The 24587-nt window shown below is 44.3% G+C and overlaps 1 non-coding gene across 1 annotated transcript; it reads right to left on the bottom strand.

The window, feature by feature from the left end:
* Positions 1 to 24515: 24515 nt before the first annotated feature.
* trnah-gug (transfer RNA histidin (anticodon GUG)) lies at positions 24516 to 24587 on the bottom strand. Its single transcript has one exon. It is a non-coding gene; the product is annotated as a tRNA-His (tRNA).

Genomic DNA, 24587 nt, shown 5'->3' on the forward strand with positions numbered 1-24587 from the left:
AAAATTGACACATTTCATCCTCCTTATCCATCTCAGGATTCCAGCCCCCACAATCCCACTATTTGCAATGCTCCCATTCTCTGCACCTCCTCAATTCCTGAGGGTCTTTGAAAACCATCAGTGCCCCAAAGGTTTATATTACCCCCAGTTACTGCAAGTCTTCTCACTCTGTCTGTCACTTCCAAGTCTGTCACGTCCAAGTCTCCAGGACCAGTCAACACTTGCTGGATGTCAATTTGCATTTGTTGAAGTCTGCACATCTCTGTAAGCAGTTCTGAAAAAGCCCTTAAGGCTGTACAAAGCTCCGTCATGAACAAGCTACCATCTTCCTATTTCCTTTGCCTTCTTCGATGGCTGCAACTCTCATGTCTCTTCAGTAAACTTCTTTAGTTGCTGCCGGTCTGCCTTGCTCCCCACATAACCTGTTCCATCCCATAAAACTTGCTCAAAAACTGGAACACCATCTGCTCTTTGTCTAATCCTCCTCGTTTCCACTGTTTTCCTGGAACAACTTCAATCCGAGAAGAGAGCAGTGCGGAATGGGATGTTATAAATCTCAGCTGAGGCTTGAGGCCTAACATTGCCTGAGAGTCGCAAAGGGAGGAAACCTGAGTGAAAGCAGCACAAAGCGAAAGAATATACATCAGCAACGAGGACCAAGGCCGACTGGGACTTGGAGTTGGAGGAACAGCAGAGCAGGAGGCTGAAAATCAGCATCGAGCCACAGAGGGAGCGACTGTGTGAGGGAGCAACTTGGATCAGAGGCTTGAGGCTAACTTAGACCTGGGAGTTACAGAGGCAGCAAAGTGGGAGGATATAAATCAGCACAGAGGATCGAGGCCTAATTGTGCCTCACAGAGATGGTGACCCTGTGAGGGAGTGGAGTGGAGTGGGAGCTGGAGGATTACACATCCCTGGGAGTCACAGAGTCGGTGACCCTGTTAGGGAGTGGAGTGGAGTGGGAGCTGGAGGATTACACGTCCCCGGGAGTCACAGAGACGGTGACCTTATGAGGGAGTGTAGTGGTGTGGGAGCTGGAGGATTACACTTACCTGGGATTCACAGAGACGGTGACCTTGTGAGGGAGTGGAGCAGAGTGGGAGCTGGAGAAGTACACATCCCTGGGAGTCACAGAGACGGTGACCCTGTGAGGGACCAGAGTGGAAGGGACTTGGAGGATTACATGCACCTGGGAGTTATAGAGACTGTGACCCTGTGAGGGAGTAAAGTGGAGTCGGAGCTGGAGGATTACATGTACCTGTGAGTCACAGAGATGGTGACGCTGTGAGGGAGTAGCGTAGAGTGGGAGCTGGAGGATTATACGTACCTGAGAGGCACAGAGATAACTTTCTGATGCTGGGACCTGTCTGCACTGAGTTTGATAGAAGTGCAAGAGCCACCACAGAAAAGGCTGTAAGTTCATTGGCTGATAAATACACCGTTATAAGCAACTTTCCGTCAATTGCTATAAGTTAGCAAATTTAGTTTTTCAACTCTGAAATAAGGGTTGAACACAGAAATAAGAGGGAGAAGTGAAATTCTGAGCTAGTATAGTAAATTGCCCTCAGGAAGCCATGGTTGAATAAGGTACTTAACCATATTGTTATTTCCCTGATGTTAACTTCATTCTAAGTAATTAGTTAAGTTACTCTAGACATGTTGCATATTACGACATGGCAAGACATATTTGTCAGATGGAAAATGTATTCTGTTACATTGGGGAGTCATAGCCCCTGCGGATGTCCTAGATAAACACTGGGTCTTGGAGCTCAGACAGTGACTAGAGACTGTGTTATGCTGAGAGTTAGGGGGATAGCACACACACAGAGCAGATCACACTGCAGACATGACGGCCTGAAATATGGAAGGGAATAGGGGACTAGGCAGTTGAAGAGAAACAGTCAGGGAATCCAGGAATAGCCTGATGTCTCCCTCCCAATTCAGTTTTCCAGTTTGGAAGCTGATGTAGGTGTTGGCTGCTCAGGTGAGTGTAGTCAGAGCCATGTAGTCAGTTCTTATAGTTATTTGTTCTCTACGTGGGCTGAAGTTACACAGTGAGGATCAATCACTATTGCAAGTCATACATAAGTGATTGGGTATGAAATACTGAAGTTGTGAGATCAGAGCAGTTTCTATTGACATAGACCATTCACTGTTCAAATATCAGTATTAGGATTTAGACTGAGAGCGATTTTGAACGAAATTTGAGCAGGGAAGTTTACTGCATGATGTAACACCAAATTGTGTGGTTACTTTGTTGTTTGCCTAATTTGTGTGTTTTGCCTCTTTGGGGATTTTGAAGTTGTCCCCTCGATACAAAAGTTCAGTGCTTTTGTACCATTATACAAAAGATGCAGTACAACAACACCCAACGCTGTTTCAGTCTACTTGCACAGATATTGACCCGTGGAAACAGTACTGTGCACTCTCCTCGAGTCTGGAAAATAATTTGCTGCATTCCCGCTCTTATGGCTCTTTTCATTCCATCGGCTTCTGTTCTTCACGGAATCCGATTCAGCAGATCTTGTCACTGAGTCATTTCTTTTTTGTGTTCAGATCATGTGAGCAGAATATCACAGTCCATAACACAGAAGTCAGACCATCCTCAGGGAACCGTATTCTGCTCTTGGTCATATCATGAACACCAGGGAAAAATATCTATGATCTTCAAAATTTGCTAACCTGTTTTTCAGAAGCAAGATAAACAGTTCCAGGTTTCTGCTTTTGTTGTCACACGGACCAAGATTGTAAATGCTGCAACCAGTTGAGACTGTCCGCTCTCCCACATCCATTTTCTCCCCAGGAAGTGTTAACTTGATGGTCTGAATTGGATTCTTCTCAAAAGAAGAATATTTTTATCCATTGATTTCTGGTTTATAGCCACTAGGATCCCACTGGGCCCCTGTTATCGCACTAATGACAGCAGTTTCCAGCCGTCTTCCGCTTCTTTGTCGCAAGTACCTTCGCGGATGAAATCAAAAGACGTTCACTGTGACTTTGTGATACTCTCCCAATGGAAACAGCTCTATCAATGGAGGCAGCTCAGTCCGCTGGGATGGGATAATTTCTGCAGTGTGTCCTGCGGATCAGATACAGTGCATTTTATCATTCAGATCATACAGAGTGAGAGCGCTCGAAAAGGCCAATTGGTCACTCGTACCTGTGTCCGCTTGGGAGTTACAAAATATGGGTTAAAGCGGAAACACTGGGGATTGGATAATGTTTGAAGTATTTACGTGAGGCAGGAAGCAGTAAAAGATACACTGTGAAGCGATTGGGATCTGACTACAGGAGCAGCAAATAGGTTGTACAGCGCAGAGGAGAGCTTTGAAGTATTGAATTCTGATTGATGGGCCGATCATGCTTTCACTCGGCCACGCTGTTGCAGAAGATAATATGTCAGAGTCTCTTGGAATTGTGATGTCGCAGGCAAATATCACCGTTACTTTGCAGGAAATTCCTTTTTCCAATGTGACGACAGTCTGTATGTAAAATAGCTTCAATATTTAATTCTTTCTCATAAATAATTCCACTCCATCTCAGTGTGTTCAATTGTCTTCTTTCTAATTTACCTGTTATTGTGCCTACATTGAAGTTGCTTTGCTCCTTCTGCGTATCTTTTACAGTCTGGGTGATGTGATGCATTTGTACTGACCCACCTTCTGACAGAATTTTCCACTTCACTTCAGCCCACCCTAACTTCGCTACCTGATACCATTCCCGTTGTCTGGGGGTTAAGCGCTCGTCTCAGACCCAGACTATCCTCGCCCAAAATACACGCAAAACTCAGACACACTGTGATCACTGCAATCCAGGGACATCTTCACTCCGAGGTCATTGATTATTCCTTGGAGAAAGTTCGGACTGCAGATGCTGGAGATCAGAGTCGGAAGTGTGGTGCTGGAAAAGCACAGCAGGTAGTCAGCATCCACGTTTCAGGCATAAGCCCTTCAACAGGAATAAGGCTTTTGAGTCGGGACTGATAGATAAATGGTAGGGATTTGGGGTTGGGGGAGATAGTTGGGAAAGTGGTGGTTGGATGAAGGTGAGGGAGAAGATGATAGTTCAGAAGGAGCCGTGATGGAATTGGTCCAGAGGGCGGTGTCAAGTTTGAGGCTTGAGACTTGAGGCAACGGAAATGAGGAAACTGTTCAAATCCACTCTTATCCCGTGAGGTGACAGAGTCCCAAGGCGCAATATACGGCATTCGTCCTCCAGGTATTGGGTGGTTATGGTTTGGCGCTGAAGGAGGTCTAGGACCTGCACGTCTTTGACGGAGTGGGAAGGGGGAGTTGAAGTGTTCAGTCACGGGATGGTGAAGGTGGTGGGTGCGTCGTCCCAAAGATGTTCTCTGAAATGATCTGCAAGAAGGTGTCCTGTCTCCCTAATGTCGAGGAGACCACACTGGGTTCAACAGATGGAGTAGATGACATTATACGTTGCAGAGGTGAATTTCTAACAAATGTGGAAGGATCCCTTGGGGACTTTGACGGAGATGAGTGGAGTGGTGTGGGAGCTGCTTTTACCATTCCTGCGGTGGCATGGAAATATGCCAATAGTGGGGTGTGGGTTTATTGGGGGTTGTAGACCTGACTAGGGGTTCGTGGATGGAATGGTCTTTTCAGAATGCTGATAGGGGTGTGGAGGGAAATATATACCTGACAGTGGGGTCTGTATGGAGATTGCAGGAGTGGTGGAGTCTGATGTGTTTTATGCTGAGTTTGGTGGGGTGAAAGTTGAGGACCATGGGATTCTGTTCTTGTTGCGGGAGGGGTGGGGTTTAAGGGCGGTGGTGAGTGAAGTGGAGGAGATGCACTGACGGGCATCATCAACCACGTGGGAAGGATACCAACTGGGACTTTCTGAGGTGGAATTGGTCATCCTGGGCAAAAATACGCTAGAGGCGGAGGAATTAGGAATAAGGGATGGTGTTTTTACACGAGGTGGGGTGGAAGGAGGTGTCGTGTTGGTAGCTGTGGGAGTCGGTGGGCTTGTAATATATGTCTGTCATTGGTCATTCGCTGGAGACGGTGATGGACAGTTCCAAGAAGTGGAAGGGAGTTGTCAAGAAGATCCAGCTGAATTTGAGTTCTGGGGGAAAGGTGTTGGTTGGTGAACTGTTCAACCTCCTCGTGGGAGCAGGAAGTGGGGCCAATGAATTCATCAATACAGTGGAGGAAAAAGTGGAGAGAGGTACCAGAGTAACTGCGAAAGTTGGACAATTCCACATATCTGACAAACAGGCAGGCATAGCTTGGTCACATGTGTGTGCCCATGGCTACCCCTTCGGTTTGGAGGAAGTGGGAGGATTGGACAGAAAAGTTGTTGAGGGTGAAGACTAATTTAGCCAGCTGGATGAGGGTGTCGGTGGAAGGGTACTGGTTGGGATGGGGTGAGATGAAGAAACAGAGGGCTTGGAGACTCCGTCATAGCTAATGCATGTGTACAGAGACTGGATCTCCAATATGAAGATGACGCGTTGTGCACCAGGGAAATTAAAGTCTTGGAGGAGATGAAGTGCATAGGTGGTGTCACAAACGTAGGTGAGAATTTCCTGGACTGGGGAGACAGGAAGGTGTTGAGGTAGGAAGAGATGAGTTGGGTTAAACAGGCGCAGGCAGAGACAGCAGATCTTAGTAAGGAGGAGAATCGGGCAGTGTGGGGTTAATGGACAATGAGGTTGGAGGCTGTGAATGGGAGATTCCCCAGAGATGATGAGATTGTGATCGTCTGGGAGATTATGTTCTACCCGACAATGCCGATGCGACGAGGTGGCCAAGAGGTTAATGCGATGGACTGCTTATCCATTGTGTTCTGCACGCGTGGGTTCGAATCCCACTCTCATCGCTGTTTTTGGATTATCACAGCTGTCTTATTGAAATTGGAACTCCAATGGTTAGTTTATCTGTATCGATCATATTATAAAACTTCAAAGAATAATTTGAGACCTATGCCTGAACTGAACGAAATGTAGACTGAATTGGGATAATGAAAAGGAACGCGATTTTCTTTTCCAAGTTGCTGTGAACGTTAATCTTATGAAAGAGATCCAGGGAAACGAAATAACGAGAGATGCGATGTGCATGTTTAATGCAATGGGATTCTGAATGAGTGTTTTATCACATGAAATCTGGAGCAGGTTGGGTAGATGTGATTCATCTTGCTGGTAAGAGCACAGAGAGACACCACAAAATAATAGAGATATTTCCAAAGGTGCAGTGGGTGGGTGTAGCGGCACAGAAAACTGGCTGTGAATGCACAGTAGAGAATTGCCGATGTGGGTACCGTGCATTGGCAGGGACAGACTTACACATTGGTCTCGTCCTTCCCCCCTTGCTCTTCCCATTGATGAATACTGGATATAAGACACAGATAAACACGAGATGTGGGAAGCAAGCTCCCTCTCGTTATGCACACACTGGATGCATCACACTGAACTATGAACAACTGGAGAAATCAGCATGTTAACTGCAGGAAGTGAACATAAACTGTGCATCAATAACCACTGATTAATGCAGCATAAACTAAATGTCTAAGGATCTAAAATGTCTTTAAACGAATGTCATTAACAGACGTTTCGTTCTAATACCTAACATGGCTTTCGTGGGAAATCATGTCTCACAAACTTGATTGAGTTTTTTGAAGAAGTAACAAAGAAGATTGATGAGGGCAGAGAAGTAGATGTGATCTATTTGGACTTCATGGACGACTGATTAGGAAGGTTAGATCTCATGGAATAAAGGGAGAACCAGCCATTTAGATACAGAACTGGCTCGAAGGTAGAGGACTGAGGGTGGCAGTGGAGGGTTGTTTTTCAGACTGGAGGGCTGTGACCAGTGGAGTGCCACAAGGATCGGTGCTGCGTCCTCGAGTTTTTATAATTTACATAAATGATTTGGATATCAGCAACAGAGATACAGTTAGTAAGTTTAGAGATGACTCCAAATTGGAGATGTAGTGCCCAACGAAGAGGGTTACCTCAGATTATAACAGGATCTGGCCAGATGGGCAAATGGGCTTAAAATGGCAGATAAAGTTTAATTCGGATAAATGCGAGGTGTTGCATTTTGGGAAAGCAAATCTCAGCAGGACTTATACAAATAATGATAGGGGCTTGGGAATGTTGTTGAAGGAAGAGACCTTGGAGTGCAGGTTCATATCTCCTTCAAAGTAGAGTCGCAGGTAGATAGGGTAGTGAAGATGGCGTTTGGCATGCTTTCCTTTATTGTTCAAAGTATTGAGTACAGGAGTTGGGAGGTCATGCTGCGGCTGTTCAGGGCATTGTTTAGGCCATTGTTGGAATATTGCGTGCAATTCTGGTCTCCTGCCTATTGGAAAGATGTTGTGAAACTTGAAACGGTTCAGAAAGGATTTCCAAGGATGTTGCCAGGGTTGGAGGATTTGAGCGTTAGGGAGAAGCTGAACAGACTGGAGCTGTTTCCTCTGGAGCATTGGAGGCTGAGGGCTGACCTTATAAATGTTTACAAAATTATGAGGGGCATGGATACGAAAAATGGACAAAGTCTTTTCCCTGGGACCAGGGAGTCCAGAACTAGACGGCATAGGTTTAGTTTGAGAGGGGAAAGTTATAAATGAGACCTAAGGGACAACGTTTTCATACAGAGGGTGGTACGTGTATGGAATGAGCTGCCAGAGGATGTGGTGGAGGATGACACAACTGCAACATTTAAGAGGCATTTTGATGGGAATATGAAGAGGATGGGTATGGAGGGATATGGACCGGGTGCTGGCGGGTGGGACTAGATTGGGTTGGGATATCTGGTCGACATGGGCAGGTTGGACTGAAGGGTCTGTTTCAATGCTGTATATCTCTATGACCACATTTCAAGGTGGATGACAACAATACCAATTTTATTTTGAAATTGAGATCGATTTCATCAATTTACACAGCGAAGAAGTTCAATTTAAATAATACAAACCACGTTCGCTCACACGGAATAAAACTGTGATTTTATTAAAAACATTATCCTTTTTAAGTAGCAGTAATTCAAAATGAAAAATAAGTTGTAATTTTTATTGAACATACGTCAGTTAACACCATTATCTTACTTCGCATTGACTGCAATATGCACGTGCTAAATAAAGTTTAAGAAAGAAAGTATTTTAGTATGATTCGGTGGTGATGAAAAATACGATTAAGTTCCCTTGACACCACGAACGATCCGTTAAAGTCCAGATGATCTTCCAAAAGATCGCGCATGTTGACACATACATCAAGTTTCGGCAGAAAGACACTCACCTGATGAAGGAACAGCTCTATGAAAGCTCGTGCTTCCAAATAGACCTGCTGGAATATGCCCTGATATTGTGTAATTTTTAACTTTGTCTACCCAACTCAAACACTGGCACTTCCATATCATAGAGAACACCAATCATGTCTCAGCGCTGTCAGAGAAGACAATCCTGAAATAGCAACGCACATTGTTCATAAGTACGTTTCATTTTCAGAAACCAACCCATTCAATCGCTGTAGCTTCTGTGTATTAAAAGCACAGAAAAGGAATCGCTGACACTCAGTTTTGATCGTATTTTGAAACTCTTTGTGAAGTGGACTCAGAGGTGAATGAAGGATGAACTGTCCGACTGCGCAGACAGGAGGAAGGCACTTTTCCCTTCTTTGATGAGCTGGGGTATTGACTGATCTAAGGCATTAAACAGATTCCTGGAAGACATGCTCTCTCTGCATCAGGTACAAAATATCCTAATTTCCTGAACGGTAATGACACCCAGGCCACTCAATGAAAGCGCCGAATACTAACCACTGGTTCACCAGGGATGAGGGCAGAAACTGTTGCACCGTTTCTTCATAACACAGTTTTTAAAATTGTGTCACTGCAGATACGTTTCCCCTCAAAGATGAATGAATTATCAAGTGTTTCCAGCACAGAAATGGGTCCCATCATCTTCCTTCCCAGCACCTGGTCTGTACTCTTGTAAACTCTGATATTTCACGTGTTCATCTCAATGCTAATTACCCTGGAACGTTTTAATCTTGTAAGATGTAATAAATGGGATTGAAGTTTGAGATGGGGAAAATATGTTCACACCCAGTCGGGGAACTGAAGCCCATTTTTACCCACAGACTAAAGCACGCAGGCACATTTCCACAAGAGTGAAACAGGCCTCTGGAGAAAACAAACAGAAAGTAAGATTTCGCCCGCTTGGCTGATATTGTCCCATTTCAGACTTCAACGCCAGTGTCTGGTTACAGCAAAGAAAGGAAACATTCAGCCCCTCCCGTCCCAGTGTTCCTTGCTAATTGTTTCCCCATTACTCTGTATTTTATACTGCCTCACCTCGTTCTTGCAGCAAAACTAGATCGTTGCTCTCGCTCGCTATTTCCTGTCCTGCCGAACGGTTTTCCTCAAGTTCTTGGACTGAAAAACAGGAATGGAATATTTCAAACACTTTCTAGTTTACAAGACCAGTGATATCACCACTGAGCCAGCACATTGCCAGCTCAGAGGTAAGGTCTCATACATTAGAAACTTCAATGCAACAGATGATTGGTTAGCCTCAGTGTTGTAAGGCAAACAACAAGACTGGAATAGAGCCGAGGGCATCATGCACAGAAGGATGGGAGAACAGAATGATGAATCTCATGGTGTCCAGGGTGGTGTTAACAGAAATCTTCCCTGGTAGTATAGTGATGAGGATTCAATGCTTTCACTGTCATGGCTTGTTAAATGTTAACGTTTTCAGTAATCGATATGAAATGCTGCCTGATCTTTCGAAGCAGAATGATGTTGTGCAGCAGTCAGAACCGCTTCCCTGCATGTTACAGTTCTGCATCAGCAACGTCAGCTGCAATTGCCTGACGTTCAACCACTTTAAATCAAGAACGGAGAGGGCGTCACTAAAATGGAAGGGGAATGGTGGTTTGTGAGAGTTAACTACATCCCTCGTGGGGCCAGGTTCAATGTCGATACTGAATATCGGTTTTCCTGTTTATCTTGGTATACTGACCACTCCATATCAATTACTCATATTATCTGCCATTTGTGTGGTTCTTTGTTCATTGCACGTCGGTTCAGTGTTCCGGGAGGACCATGCTTTTTTAATTTGGCATGTTTTACTCAGGTCGGTTTTGCAGTTTCATATTAAGGCCAACAATTTTAGGAACAGAAAGACACCATTCAGACCATTAAGTCTGCTCCGCTATTGAATGGTTTCATGTCTGATCTGATAACCTTGAACTGCACTTTCTTGCGTTTCCCCATAACGCTTGATGTATTTGCAGTTTCAAGAACTGCCGATCTCAGCCTTATTACACCTAATGACACTTCCTCAACAGCCTTCTGCTACAAGAAAGTCCACTGATCCAGAACTGTCAGAGAGAATAAATGCTTCTCCATCTCTGTTTTAATTTTGAGATCTGCATTCTAATACGAAGTTATAAATCATACAACACCAGGTCATAGTCCAACAGGTTTAATTGGAAGCATTAGCTTTTGGAGGGCTGCTCCTCTATCAGGTGTTCGTGGAGCGCAAGAGTTATAAGATACAGAACTTAGAGCAAAAGTTTACAGTGTGATGTAATTGAAAATATGCATTGAAAAATATCTTGATTGTTTGTTAAATCTTCTATCTGTAAGAATGACCATGTTAGCTTCACTTCTTTCTTATGTAATTTGCAAAACCTTTTTGAAAGTTACATTCTCAGGTGAACTCTAACAGTTAGTGTCAGCCCCGATAATACTTTGAAGGTGTTAGTCCCTGTGTGCTGTGTCCGTGCCATAATGTTTGGGCTGACGCTAATCTCGGCACAATGGTGAGCACTGCTGCCTCACAGCGCCAGAGACCCAGGTTTAATCCCCGCTTAAGGCGACTGACTGTGTGGAGTTTGTGCATTCTCCCAGTGTCTTTGTGGGTGTGCTCCGGTTTGCCCCCACAGTCCAAAAATGTGCAGGTTAGGTGAAGTGGCCATATTAAAATGCCCGTAGTGTGACGTGTAGGAGAATGGATCTGCGTGGGTTGCACTTCGGCGGGTTGGTGTGGACCTGTTGAACCGAAGGGCCTGTTTCCACTCCGTCAGTAATCTAATCTAAACAAAATACCACGCTGCAGGCAAGGATGTTTTGAGGCATGGTACATTGGTGAAACCGAGCAAAGGGTACAGCAACAGATGAATGGAACTGCACATCAATCACAGACATTTGTGCCCCTTCGCAGCTGCAGAGCACTTCCTTGGTCCAGGACATCCAACCTCGGACCTTCAGGTGACAATCCTCCAAGGCAGACTTCAACACAGGCAGCTGCTAAATGTGCCCGAGCAGAGGCTGATAGCAAATTTCGGAACCAATGGGGATGGCCTCAACTGTGATCTTGGGTTCATGTCACAGTACAGGTGGTCCCAATGCCCTATCTACACACAGCGACCCTCCTCCACACACACACACACACACACACACACACACACACACACACACACACACACACACACACACACGTGGGGTGAATTTGTACTTGCAAAATTACATTGCACTTTGATCAAAAACTGCATGAATCCATGTAAATCTCTCTTAACTCGTTTTATAAAATTCGAATCAGTCTAAACATTATGGAACAGACAACAGCACACGGGGGCTGACACCAATTCTTAAAGCTCACATGAGAATGTAACTTTATAATAAAAAGTTTTGCACTTTACAAATGAAAGAAGTGAAGCTAACATGGTTAATTTAACAGATGGGAAACTTAGCAAACAATGAAGGTATTTTTCAATGTACACTTTCAGTTACATCACAGTGTAAACTTGTGCTTTAAATTCTGTGTCTTACAACTGTGTACTCCACCTGATGAATGAGCAGCAGTCTGAAAGCTAGTATTTCCAATTTACCCTGCTGGACTATAACCTGGTGTTCTGTGATTTTCAAATTTGCATACCCTAGTCCAAAACCTGCATCGACAAGTCATTCAATCCAAGGCATTCTGGTTGCAGAATCAACCATTGTGCATTCAACTTATTAAATCCTTGAAAAAAACCTAAATGTTTCAGTCAGCATGATTTTTGTAGTACTGAGTCTGAGCAGGAAATGGCAAACGTTTATTTACATTGGAATTCATCTCCGATATGAAATTCTCACTGACTCTGACAGCACTGATATCTTTGCTATTTTGTAATGTCAGGAATTCATGTTCAATTTACGACTTTCATAAGGAACTACAAATATTTTTCCCTGACTGGAAATCAACGTTGGGAAATAGCAGTGAGAGAGCTGAATTTGAACACTCTCGCACCAACGAAGACATATGCAAGGTTTGCAAATTTTCTTGGTGACTTTGTTTTTGACTTATTGGTTCAGTTGAAAAATGACAGTCATTGTGTTTTTAAAAGCATGGCGAATGGCCCTTCCGCCTATTGCATCATTATCAGTCATCAAACATCTCGTTTGTAAAGACAGTTTCCAGCACGTGACTCGTCGTCTGGTGTGTTCTAACATTTCAAGTCTTCAGTTAAATTGTTATTCAATTTCTTAAGTGCTTAAGTGGAACAAAAACACCGCTGTGGACTAACAGTTCTGAAAGTGAAACTCTTTCTCAGAACCGTTTGTCAGTTTTCCTCAAGATGCTGCGGAAAATCTTTGTGTACTCACATTGAAATTGGTTGACCCTGTTTCTTCTTCAGCTTCCTTCTTCTTTCTATTAAATGGTTTAGATTCCAATACAGAAACACGGTGCAGGTTGCAGAAGTCACGTGTTTGTACTTCCACTGACACTGTCTCGGCAGGAGCTTCAGTCGTTCCCCACGCTGATTCAGACAGCACTGTCCTTCCTGTGGCATGTCCCATGGAAAATGGAAGGACAAGCATTAATAATCCGCATTTGAGAAATTAGCGACAGTTTTAAAACATTTGCACTGCCCCAGCGAGGAATTGAGCTCCTATCTCAAGCATAACATGCGACGACACTAACCACTATACTCCCGAGGACAACAGTTTCAAAGGAGACCCCTCAGCCCGTTGTGACTCAATTTGTCAAAAACAACTGCTGAACGACTCGAACCGTTTAGCCCATAGCTTTGTACTATTGGCAGAACATATTCATATCTGAATATTTCTTCAGGTTCTCAGGGTTCCTGCCTCTCTGACCCTAACAGACACAGTGTTGCAAATTCCAACACACGACGACCTATAACGCTTTTCCACACATCTACTTAAACCTTTCTGTCTTTCTCATTAAATTTCTCCCCACCCCCCCTCCCCCTCCCGCTCCCGCTCCCGCTCCCGTAATCGATCTCTCTGTCGATGGGAAACGTTCCTTTCAGTCTACCTTATCCATACCCCTCATTATTTTGTACATCTGAACCATGCCTTCTCACAAATGCCTCTGCACCATGAAAAATAACCCCAGTTTGTCCTGTCTCTCTTCATGACCAAATCTCTTCAGCCTCGACACTATCCGAGTGAACCTCTCCTGCAACTTTCCCAGTGTGATCCCATTCCTTCGACTCCTGTGAACTGCAGACAATTGTCTATGTAGAGTCAAATGAACCTTTTTTTTTACATTCTGCATCATCATGTGGTGTTGGTCTGCAGCATATATTGCCGAGACGTCTGGAGTGACATGGAGGCCAGAGAAGTTAAGGACGGCAGATTCCTTCCCTCACGGACTTTAGTGAAACAGATGGGCTTTTGAGACAACGGGTTTAGCGGTTCCTTAGTTGGAGATATTTCTTGCATTTCTATTTTACCAGCGGCGTGGTGTGGTGAGAATCGAACGCGTCTCACCAGAATGTGACCTGGCCTTTTATGTTAAAATCCAGCAATGATACCAGTAGGCTATTGCAGAAAGTCGTCATAGCTGATCTTTTCCAATAGAGTCTCTTTTCCCCAATTATTCTCTGTGTCCATTTATTGAGCCTCACGCTCCAATAATCTCTGGTCCATGTCAGTAAAAGCTGCTAAAAGAGAATTGATCTCACAGCCACGATATCCAAACGGATCGAAGGATTTGAAGGTGCCAATGAAGAGATTGGGGCATGGTCGCCCAGCAAGAGTAAGTGCAATGGCATAGAAAAGACGGTATCAACGTGAAAGTTTAAGTTAGATTGTGCAATGCCTTAGTTAAATGGGACGAGGGACGGAAAAGAGAGTGAGGGCGAGTGGGAGGGAGGGACATCTTCGAGAACTTTTGGGTTTAAATCTTGATGCATGAAACGCTGAAATATCAGAGAATGAAATTCGATGGAAAACAAATCATCACCTCGGAGAACATTATCATGTAAAAACGAGTTATTTCTTACCGTGTTTCATCAAAAGTAAAACATTGAGAGAACTGACTGCAATGATGTGGATTCGATACGAAGTCGCAGCAATCCCAACGCAGAAAACGAAATACTAAATGGTTGCAGCACTCCACAGACCGCACTTCCAACCCGCAGCCACTGTGGTAGCAGAGGAAACATCAGGAAGAATACACAATATCAGGACTTAATGACAGGCATGTGGGAACTGGGAATGGGCTGAATCTTTAACTTTAACGTCCACAGAGTCTGGGGAGATTCCATGAATAAGAGTACTGGAGAATGGGATTAATGAAACTCTCCAGACTCATGGGACAGTGCAGAATATTGTTGAAACGTATGCTTCAAAAACATTATAGTTTAACATTGGCTACTACATCACTTTGCCCACACAAGGCAGTACCAACTGCTGCAGGCAATCACACTTAATTCCAGTTCCAGACCCGGAATCAGGGAAACTGTGTGAAGCAGCCACGAAGATCCAATTGGAAGTTGGGATGGAATGACAGGAGAGGGGCGCGTGTATTTCCGAGGTTGACACTGCTCCTGGTCAAAAGCGGGGCGGAAGGGAATACTTGCCCCCATTTATTACATTATAGCCATAAGCAGTACATGTTGTTGATACAGCCGATTGGCGCATCTGAAGCGTGTTGGACCTTTACATTTGGGGTGGCAATGTTCGAAATTTCATTTTCCTATTTGGATCAGTGTTCTTGACATTAGCAGTAGCAGCTGCTTATGTTTGCATCAGCTCAGGATCAGCTTCTTGCTCCCAGTAAATTCTGCAACCTGGAGAAGGTGGTGTTGTGGTTATATCGTAAACGAGTCATCTTTGGGGACTCACACACGGAACTGGTAATGTTAAAGTTCGACGAATAAAACCTGGAATGGAATCCTGACCTCAGGAACAGTGAACATGCCTTGAATTTCCTGCAATCCCATTCATGCATGACCCCTATACAGGGGATGCTACCATCTTTACCCAATCCTGCCTACTTGTGACTCCAGGTGCAGAACAATCCGAGAATGCCGACACTGTGGGTAGGCTGGCCATTCGGCCCATTCCAGTCGACACCATACCTTGGAAGCACATCCTATCAGACCCACACTCCATACCTATTCCTTTCCCCTTCATTTCCCATGGCTGATCCCAGTAACCTTCACACCTTCAGACTGTGGGAGGAAACTCACACAAGCAAAGAGAGACTGTGCAAACTGCAAACAATCTCACGAGTCTGGGATCGAATCCATGTCTCTCGTGCAGCGAGGCAGCAGCGAATCAGAATGAACAACAAATGCTGTCCTGACCAGCGACGTCCACACCCTGTGGGTGTATCAGGAAGAATAAAAACACATCCACAACATGGACAACGGGACTTATGTCTGCGTGGACATGATTTGAACCAATCGTTTATCCTGGGTAGATACAAAGACACCGATATCACAGAGAAACCAGCGCAATGAGGAATTCAAATACCTGCTGCAGTGGAAACTCTTTTACTCAGTCAAACTGGGGACAGACTGTTCAACAGTTCCGTGGGAAGGGCTCAATGGCCAATAAAAACTCCAGCGTAGCCAGCAAGATGACATATACCAAACGGAGGTAAATTAAACTGTCAATGCTGCTGTTAATCCCAACCAGCTGCCGGTTTCATAGCGTCAAAGTCATAGACTCATGCAGCATGAAAACAGGTCTTTCACTCCTTCCACCTCATACTGCACATAATGCCAAACTAAACGAGTCGCATCTGACCGCTCCTGTAATGGCTCAGGGTTAATAATGCCCTTGTAATATTATTACTGCATTGTTAATATGAATGTTACAGTTAACTCAAGCAGAAGTCACAATAATTTATAAATTTCTATCAGGTCGCCATTCAAACTTCAGTGCTCGAGTGAAAATATTCTCAGCTGATCCAGCTTTTCGTTATAACACAAACCTTTCCCACTAGCCATACGCTGGTATACCTGTTCTAAACCTACTCCAGCTGAATAATGTCCTTGCTATTACTGGGCGACAAGAACTGGACACAGTATTCCAGAAGACGCATCACCCAATGTCCTATTCAACTTCAAGATAATGTACCAACTCCTACGCTCAAAGGACTGAGCAACGAAGGCAAGATGATTTTTTTTAACCATTCTGTCTATATATGATGGAAACTAAAATGAATTATGAACTTGCATTCCTGGCCTCTGTGTTCCACAACACGATGCAACGCCCGATCATTAATTGTATAAGCCTGACTCGTATTTGATGTAGTAAAATGCAATACCTTCCATTTATCCAGACTGAACTTCATGTGACATTTTTCAGCCCAAAGATGCAATGGATTAAGATCCTTCTGGAATCTTAGATCACCTTCTTTACAGTCTCCTATTCTGCTGTCCTCTGCAAGCTTATGAACCATGGCTTCTATGAGTTCTATTGTTTTCTCATATAGGTCAACGATTTTTAATTAGTTGTCGTGGCCATCATTTCGCAGTTTGCAAATCATATGACAATTAGTCATGTCATTAAGCATGAGGAAGACAGCTATAGACTGCAGGGAGATTGGAAACAATTGGCAAGAAAATGTGCTGTATGGAATTCAATCCAGTGAAGTGGGTTATAATGAATTTGAGGATTAACAATGATAAAAGTGTGACTGTTAACAATAACAAAAGAGAAATTGGAGTAGGCATTCACGAATATTTGAAGGTGATTGGACAAGGGATCAAGTGGTCTCGATGGGTTGGAGATACTTTCTGTTCTTGACCGCAGGTGGAAATATAAGAGCAGGGAAACGATACTGGAACTTTAGCAACGGCCTATTCAAGATCAATGACAGGGGAATCAGATGGACGGAAGTACGTACTGCAGGTGCTGGAAATCAGAATCAAGATTAGAGTGGTACTGAAGAAGCACAGGAGGTCAGGCAGCATCCGATTTGCAGAAAAAAAATAACGTTTCGGTCAAACGCCCTTCATCAGGAATAAAGCTTGGAGCCTCGAGAGTGGAGAGATAAACGGCAGGACTGGTCTGGGAAGAATTTCGCTGAGAGTGCAAGAGGTGTAGAGAGATGGGGTTAAAGGTGATAGGTCGGAGAAGAGGGTGGATCGGATAGGCGGAAAGGAAGATAGACAGGTAGGACAGGTCAGTAGGACGGAGCCAAGTTAGAAAGTTGGAACCCGGATAAGGTGACTGTGAGGAGATGAGGAAACTGGTGAAGACCACTTTGATGTCCTGGGGTTGATGGTACCGAGGTGGAAGATCTGGCGTCTGGTGGTGAGGGAATCGTGGTGGAGGAGACCCAGGAAGTGCATGTCCTTGGGAGAGACGGGGTGGGGGGGGTGGTGTGGAAGTAATTGATGTTTTTGGTCATGGGGCGTTGGAGTTGAATGTTGCGGGTGACCTGGAAATGTTCTCTGAAGCGCTCTCCGAGAATGTAGTCCCCAATGTAGAGGAGACCACATCGCGAGCAACAGATGCAATAAATGACACGTGTGGAAGTACACATGCACATTTCATGGATGTGGAAGGCTCATTGGAGCCTTGGAAGGATGTGAGAGGTAAGATGTGGGTGCAGGTTTTGCGATTCCTGTGGTGGCAGGGGAAGGTGATGCGAGGGGAGGGTGGGTCATTGGAGGCCGTGGACTTGACTAGGTAGTCATGGAGGAAACAGTCTTTGTGAAAAGTGGATAGCGGTGGGGATGGAAATATAAATTTCCCTGTCACTGCAGGAATTGCAAACCCTGCACCCACATCTACCTCCTCACCTCTGTCCAAGGCTCTAATGGAGGCTTCCACATCCATCAAAGTTTCTCCTGCACTTCCACACATGCCATTTCTTGGATACGGTCCTCCCGATGCGGTCTCCTCTAAGTTGGAGAGAGGAGATGGGTTCTCACACAACACTACAGAGAATATCTCCAGGATATCCGCAAGAATCAACTCCAGTGCCCCATGGCCAAACATTTCAACACCCCCTCCCACGCTCCCGAGGACATGAACGTCCTGGCCTCCTGTATCGCCACTGCCTCACGACCCGATGCCTGGAGGAAGAAAGCCTCATCATCCGCCTCGGGACCCTTCAACCCCATGGCATCAATTTTCACTTCACCCGTAGCCTCATTTCCCCTCCCCCTACCATACCCCAGTTCCCACCTTCCACCTCAACACCGTCCGCCTGCCTTGTCCCACCTGTGCATCTTCATTCCCACCTATCCACTCCATCTACTTCTCTGACATATCATGTTCACCCCCCCGCCTGCCTCCACTTACAGCACTCTCAGCTACCTTCTCCCCAGCCCCACCCCCTTCCCATTTCTCTCTCCATCCCATGTGCTCCCAGTCTCATTCCTGATGAAGGGCTTTTGCCTGAAACGTCCATTTTTCCTGCTCCTCAGATGCTGCCAGACCTGCGGTGCTTCTCCAACACCACTCTAATCTTGAGGGGAGTCAGCTGATTGAGAGGGTTTTCGGGTATTTTCTATTGTTGACCACAGGCTGTGGATGATAGCAGAACTTTAGCAACCACCAGTTTAGTGAACAGCGAAAGGACTGAGCACAAGTCTGGTCACGGCATAAATCAACATTTTTCTTAAAATTGTAAGATAAAAGATGGAAGGCTGAAGTTTGCAACTTTGCCCATCAAGGCCGTTTCACCAATGATTTCTCACTGATTCCTTTCCAAGTCAGGGTGGTATGGGCCTTGGAGTGTAACTTGAAAATGGTGGGGTTTCGTTGCATCTTCTAATCTTGTCCTTTTCGTCAGTACAGCTGTTGAGCTTTGAAGGTTGTCAAAAATGCCCAAATTACTTACTCCTGTGCATCTTATAGTTGGTGCACTCTGCTGCAATTGCGCCTTAGCGGTGAGGGAAATGACGATTGCAGGTGTTGAAGCGGATACACTCAAGTGACTGCATTGTCGTGGACGGTGTCCAGTTCCTTAAGTGTTATTGAAGTTATGCCCATCTAGGCAAATGGAGAGAGTTATATTCCACGTCTCATTTGTGCCTTGCAAACGATGTAGGATTCACGGAACAATGAGTTGAATTTATAATCAAAAAAATGTCTCAAGAACATGTTGTTGCTGTCAAAGTGTTTATGTAGCCAGTTTTTATAAGTATTTCCCCCGAAATAATAGCTCTATGGACGATTACACGGGGTAATTTCTTTGCAGTAAAGTTGTTGAATGTCAATGAGATATGATTAGATTCTCATTTGTCAGAGTGATACTTACTCTATTTCGTCCTTGTGTGGACAAATCTGATTCCAGTGGCTGTCGAATTTCAAGATCCACTTCCCGTCTGTGATTGAAATTTCAACCGTTTCTTCACATAAATGTCTCCACCTGCCTTAACAATATGTAGGGTCACTGCAGGGGACAGCAGAGATGAATGAACATGTTGTCAACAATGGAGAAAATGGAGCTTCGTGGAATGATTGATCAGGCTGGGAATATACTTCTTGAAACAAAGGAGACGGAGGAGAGCTCTAAAAACACAAAGTAACATTTTGCAACGTTCAATATTCATGGGATCTTGACAGGGTAGATACGGGCAGGTGGTTCACCCTCTGGTATGAGGAGAGCACCAGAGGACATGAACACAGAATAAAATGTTGCCGATTTAATTCAGAAATGAGGAGTAATTTCTTTGCTCAGGGGCCAGTTAATCGGTGGAACTCCTTGCCGAAATTGTTGTTGAGGCTGAGATGGTGTGTATTTTCAAACTGTGCCAGACAGACATTTAACCAGAAAGATGATGAAGCTTTGTAGAGGCAATGCTGGAGAATGGAGTTGAGGATTATCAGATCAGCCATGAGTTCGTTGAATGGTGGAGCAGACTTGATGGGCTGAATGGCCGATTTCCAATCCTACATCATTTGGTCTAACGCCCTATTTTATTGATATCTTTAGAATTCTGAGGGATGGGATGAAGTGATAGAAAAGTTTTCTCAAACTGATCAGACAGATCAGGAACTAAGCTCATAAGTTCATGAACAAGAAATGTGCAGTGGCCTGGATACAACAAATGGCACTGGGCACCACAAATGGGTATGTGCAGATGTTGTCATTGCTGAAGATATTATGTGGATCTAATATTGTTGCCAACTTGGTGATCACGCTGGATGATGGATCGCGGTATGATTCACACAGCAAAAGTTTGTGAAAGAATGAAAAATTCGTTTCATTGGAAAGGTTTTCTGCGGTTCCAATTCAATTGACTGTTTAAAATACTGATCAGAACTTTGTATGGAGTATTACATTAAAATTTACAATCCCACTGGATAAACTATTGCACCCGATCTCTCCTTATTTGTTCCCCTTTCATTCGATGCAAATTCATAGAAAGTCAAGATGGAATGAAAGGAGGAAAGAAACGTCGCCCTCCTTTTCATTATCCCAATGTAACTTACAACAGAACCAAATTGCTTTACTTTGACTTTGATGAGGTACCGATTTATCACAAATCTCCGGTGCAATGAAGCGCAAAAGCAAGATTCTCCATCCAATGTATCCTAAAGATGCGAGGCACAAAGGGAAACCACAGGTGCGTTTGATAGAAGTAACAGCCAGAGAAGGATTCAAATCCAAACATGCGCAATGGAAGAGCAACCCATCGCCTTAACCTCTGGGCCACTTCAGCCCATTTCAAAGTGGCTCAAATGTGACCCCGTCAAGATTACATATGGTGCTCCGAGGCGATAAGAAATTCCCTGAGCGGAATCGAATCCACACCATTATGTTTCTGCTTTCGAAGGAAAAATAATACCAGCAAAATCCAAGAGATTCACCATGCCCTTGGAAGGAATACCTTGTCCTTGATTTATTCCGATTCGGAACTGTCTCAGAACGAACCAGCAAACATAAAATTCCCGTCACATTCACACGCACATTTAGTCTTGACACATAATTTTTCAGACAGTTTCTCTCTCACGTGAAGAAGTATATACGGAGAGAGAAGTGAAGGTTTTTTTTAGCTTGATGGGCTTTCTCATATGGCTGAACCTGAACTGGGTAAAATTCCCGGAAATGCAGTTTTGTTCGTTTCGTTTTATTAATTTTGCTGCAACTTCACTCTGTTCATTCCAATGATCGGAAGTGAATTGGACTTATATGATTGGAACGCTCGATGTTGTGTTCAATTTTGCTCGGAATTTATTTCAGCTTAAAGAAAATACTGATGAGAAAAACAGAAGGTTAAACTACAAAACAAGATGCCAGTTTTGATGCTCAGTTACTTTGACAGATTTCAGTGGGTATCAAATGAACCCAACATCATGGCGATCGTCCTCCCACCTTGAAGGCATGGGGTTAAAGCAGGAAATCGATCTCTAAGAGACGGGTCACTTCCTTTTCATTACGGAATAGCTTGCCTTGACAATATGCCAAATCTGCTCAGTTCCATTTATAATGCTTCATATGGAATATTAATAAAATCTTTCAAAACTCTGAGGGTTTTTTGCTGAATCTTACTCAGCTGCAGACTTTTCTGATATTTCTTTGCATCTGAAGTCGTCCAAATTAGATACTGATTCCTCGCACCTTCTACCCCCCACACCCCACTTTTACACTTTTACCTGGCCGCAGGCTATCTCTCACCTGGTGAAACTCACTGCTTGTGTGTCTCTAAATGTGCCTTTCCAAATGTTTTGGAAACGGATTCTCTGAGTGACAGAAACTCTGCTCCCATCATTTATTTGCTCTACATCGATGGTTTTGAAAGCCTGACGTTCAGAAATATACGAACTTGAAAGAGTGAATTTTCCATATATTTACTCTCTCCAATCCTCAAATACGCTGGAAAAATTCCATTCGGTTTTCCTTGGTTCAGTGTCAAATTTTCCAAAACACAAATAAATAAAACTCCATCCCCACTAAACGCCGACAGCATCGTCTCTAATGTCTTAGCGACCCAGTAAACGCTGGCAGTGTCCTCTCTGATAGAATCACAGATTTCCTACAATGCAGAAAGTGCAGTTCAGTCAAACAGGTCTGGAGGGAGACTCTGAACAGCATCACAACCAGACCTCGCTCCCATCTCTATCCCTCCAGGCCTCTGGCTTGTGATTTCAAATAAACCTGCTGGAATAAAACATGGCATCCTGTGACTGCTGAACTTATCACTGCGTTACCCATGGCTAACTCATTTAACTTACTGAATTCACTCCCTTGGCACATCAGCGCAATTTAACATGGCCAACACACCTCACCTACAGACCTAAGAGCAGTGCGAACCACTGAACAAATGTACCATCACATTGAACACTATCTATATCATGTGTAATGGCTTTACACACTGGCAACTCCGCCGAGTGAAAGCAAGCTGCGCCCACCAACCCGAATTCAATGCATCCAAACGCGGTTCTACGCTGTACAACCTCAGTAGTTCTGCTGGAAATGTTTCTGCACTCAGATCTGAATGGGTTTATTCTGTTTTCTTCCTCAGATTCCTGCTTTAAATAAACATATCAGTTAGGAGCAACTCTATTTCATGGTTTTCATTGCAACACAAACACAATGTGCAGTTTGCTGAAGTTATGTGTTTGCACTTTCACTGACACTCTCTCTCCCTCGGAGCTGCAGTCCTTCCCCACGCTGATTCAGATAGCACTGTCCTTCCTGTGACATGTCCAATCGAGAATGGAAAGCCAGGCATGAATAACCTTCACTGGGGAGCAGAGCGACAGGCTTAAAACATTCACGATGCCCCCAGCGGAGAATTGAGCCCCGTGACAGGAGGGGACACGAACCACGATACTGTGGAGGATATCAACATCGAAGGAGACCCTTCAGCCTGTTGTGGCCGCACTTGTCCAACACAACTGCTTGAAGACCTGAATCAAGTTCCATCGTTTAGCCCATAATCTTATATGTTTTGGCATCACAAATTAACATCTTAATTCTTTTAAAGGTTAGAATGATTTCCGCCTCTCTGACCCTTTCCGCAAATCGACTCAAACCTTTCTGCCTTTTCCCGAAATCTCTTGGCCCCGGTGTTCGATCTCTCCATCAATAACAAAGGCTTCTTTCGGTCAATCCTATCCATATTCCTCAGTATTTATTACATCTCAGTCATGTCTTCTCCAATCTCCTCTGCTCGGCGACAAACAACCCCAGTCTGTCCAATCTCTCCTCACAACTGAAACTCTTCAGCCCAGACAATATCCCAGTGAATCTCTCCTGCAACTTTCCCAGTGCGATCACATCGATGCAGTACTCTGAATTGCAGAACTGCACACAGTAATCTCGCTCGGGCCGAATGAACTATTTTTGCTATTCTGTTACAGTATGAGGGCGTCGCTGGCTCGGCAGTATTGATTGCTATCCCTAATTGCACAGCGGGTAGTTGAGACTCAACCATCTTGTAGTGAGTCTTGAGTTACATGGAGACCCGAGCAGGTAAGAATGGCAGTTTCATTCCTTAAATGACGTCAGTTTGTTTTGTTTTATTTTCAACAATTGAACATGGATATATAGGAGTGATTAGATTCATAATTCCAGATATTTATTGAATCCCAATTCTACCACCTAACATGGTCAGAGTTAAATCCAGGTCCGTGGTGTCTGAATTAACAGTTCAGTGTTCAGTGGTAATAGCGCTTGGCCATTGCAGAAAAGTAGTGAAACTGATCTAATCCAATTAAGTCGCTTTTCCCCGAAACTGTTCTGTGCCATTTTCCTGAGCTGGACTCCCCTCACTCCGCCCCCAATATCTCGTCTATATCAGTAAAAGCTGCTACATGAGTATTGATCTCACAATAGTGGTAACCAAATGGATCAAATGGTCTGCAGGTCCCGATGGTGGGGTTGGGGAACGTTCATCCAGCAACAGTGACCACAGCCACACAGACTGATCGGTATCAATGTGAGAGTCTGTATTAGATTCTGCAATGCCTGAGTGAAATAGGAAATGACTCCGCAAACACATGATGAAAGAACAGCTCTCCGAAAGCTAGTGCTTCAATAAAACTTGTAAGACCATAACCTGGTGTTGGGTCATTTTTAACTTTGTACTCCATAGTCCAACACCGGCATCTCCAAATTAATGAGGTGGGGGTCTGGGATGGAAAGTTCGGTTAGTGATCGTAGGAGGGAAGAAATCGCTGAGAACAGGTGGATTTGAATTCTGACATATGAAACACCGAGATGTGAGCGAGCAGAGCTTGAAGGAAAAAAATATCACCTTGGAGAAAATCAAAACTTTCAAACAACTGATTCCTTTGTGTTTCACAAAAGCCTGGGACACCTAGAGCAACTACTGCCGTGACTCGGATTCGAACCGAGGTTGCTGCGGCCACAACGCAGAGTACTAACCACTATACGATCACGGC

The sequence above is a fragment of the Chiloscyllium punctatum genome, chromosome 18 (assembly GCF_047496795.1).
Source record: "Chiloscyllium punctatum isolate Juve2018m chromosome 18, sChiPun1.3, whole genome shotgun sequence".
Taxonomy (NCBI): domain Eukaryota; kingdom Metazoa; phylum Chordata; class Chondrichthyes; order Orectolobiformes; family Hemiscylliidae; genus Chiloscyllium; species Chiloscyllium punctatum.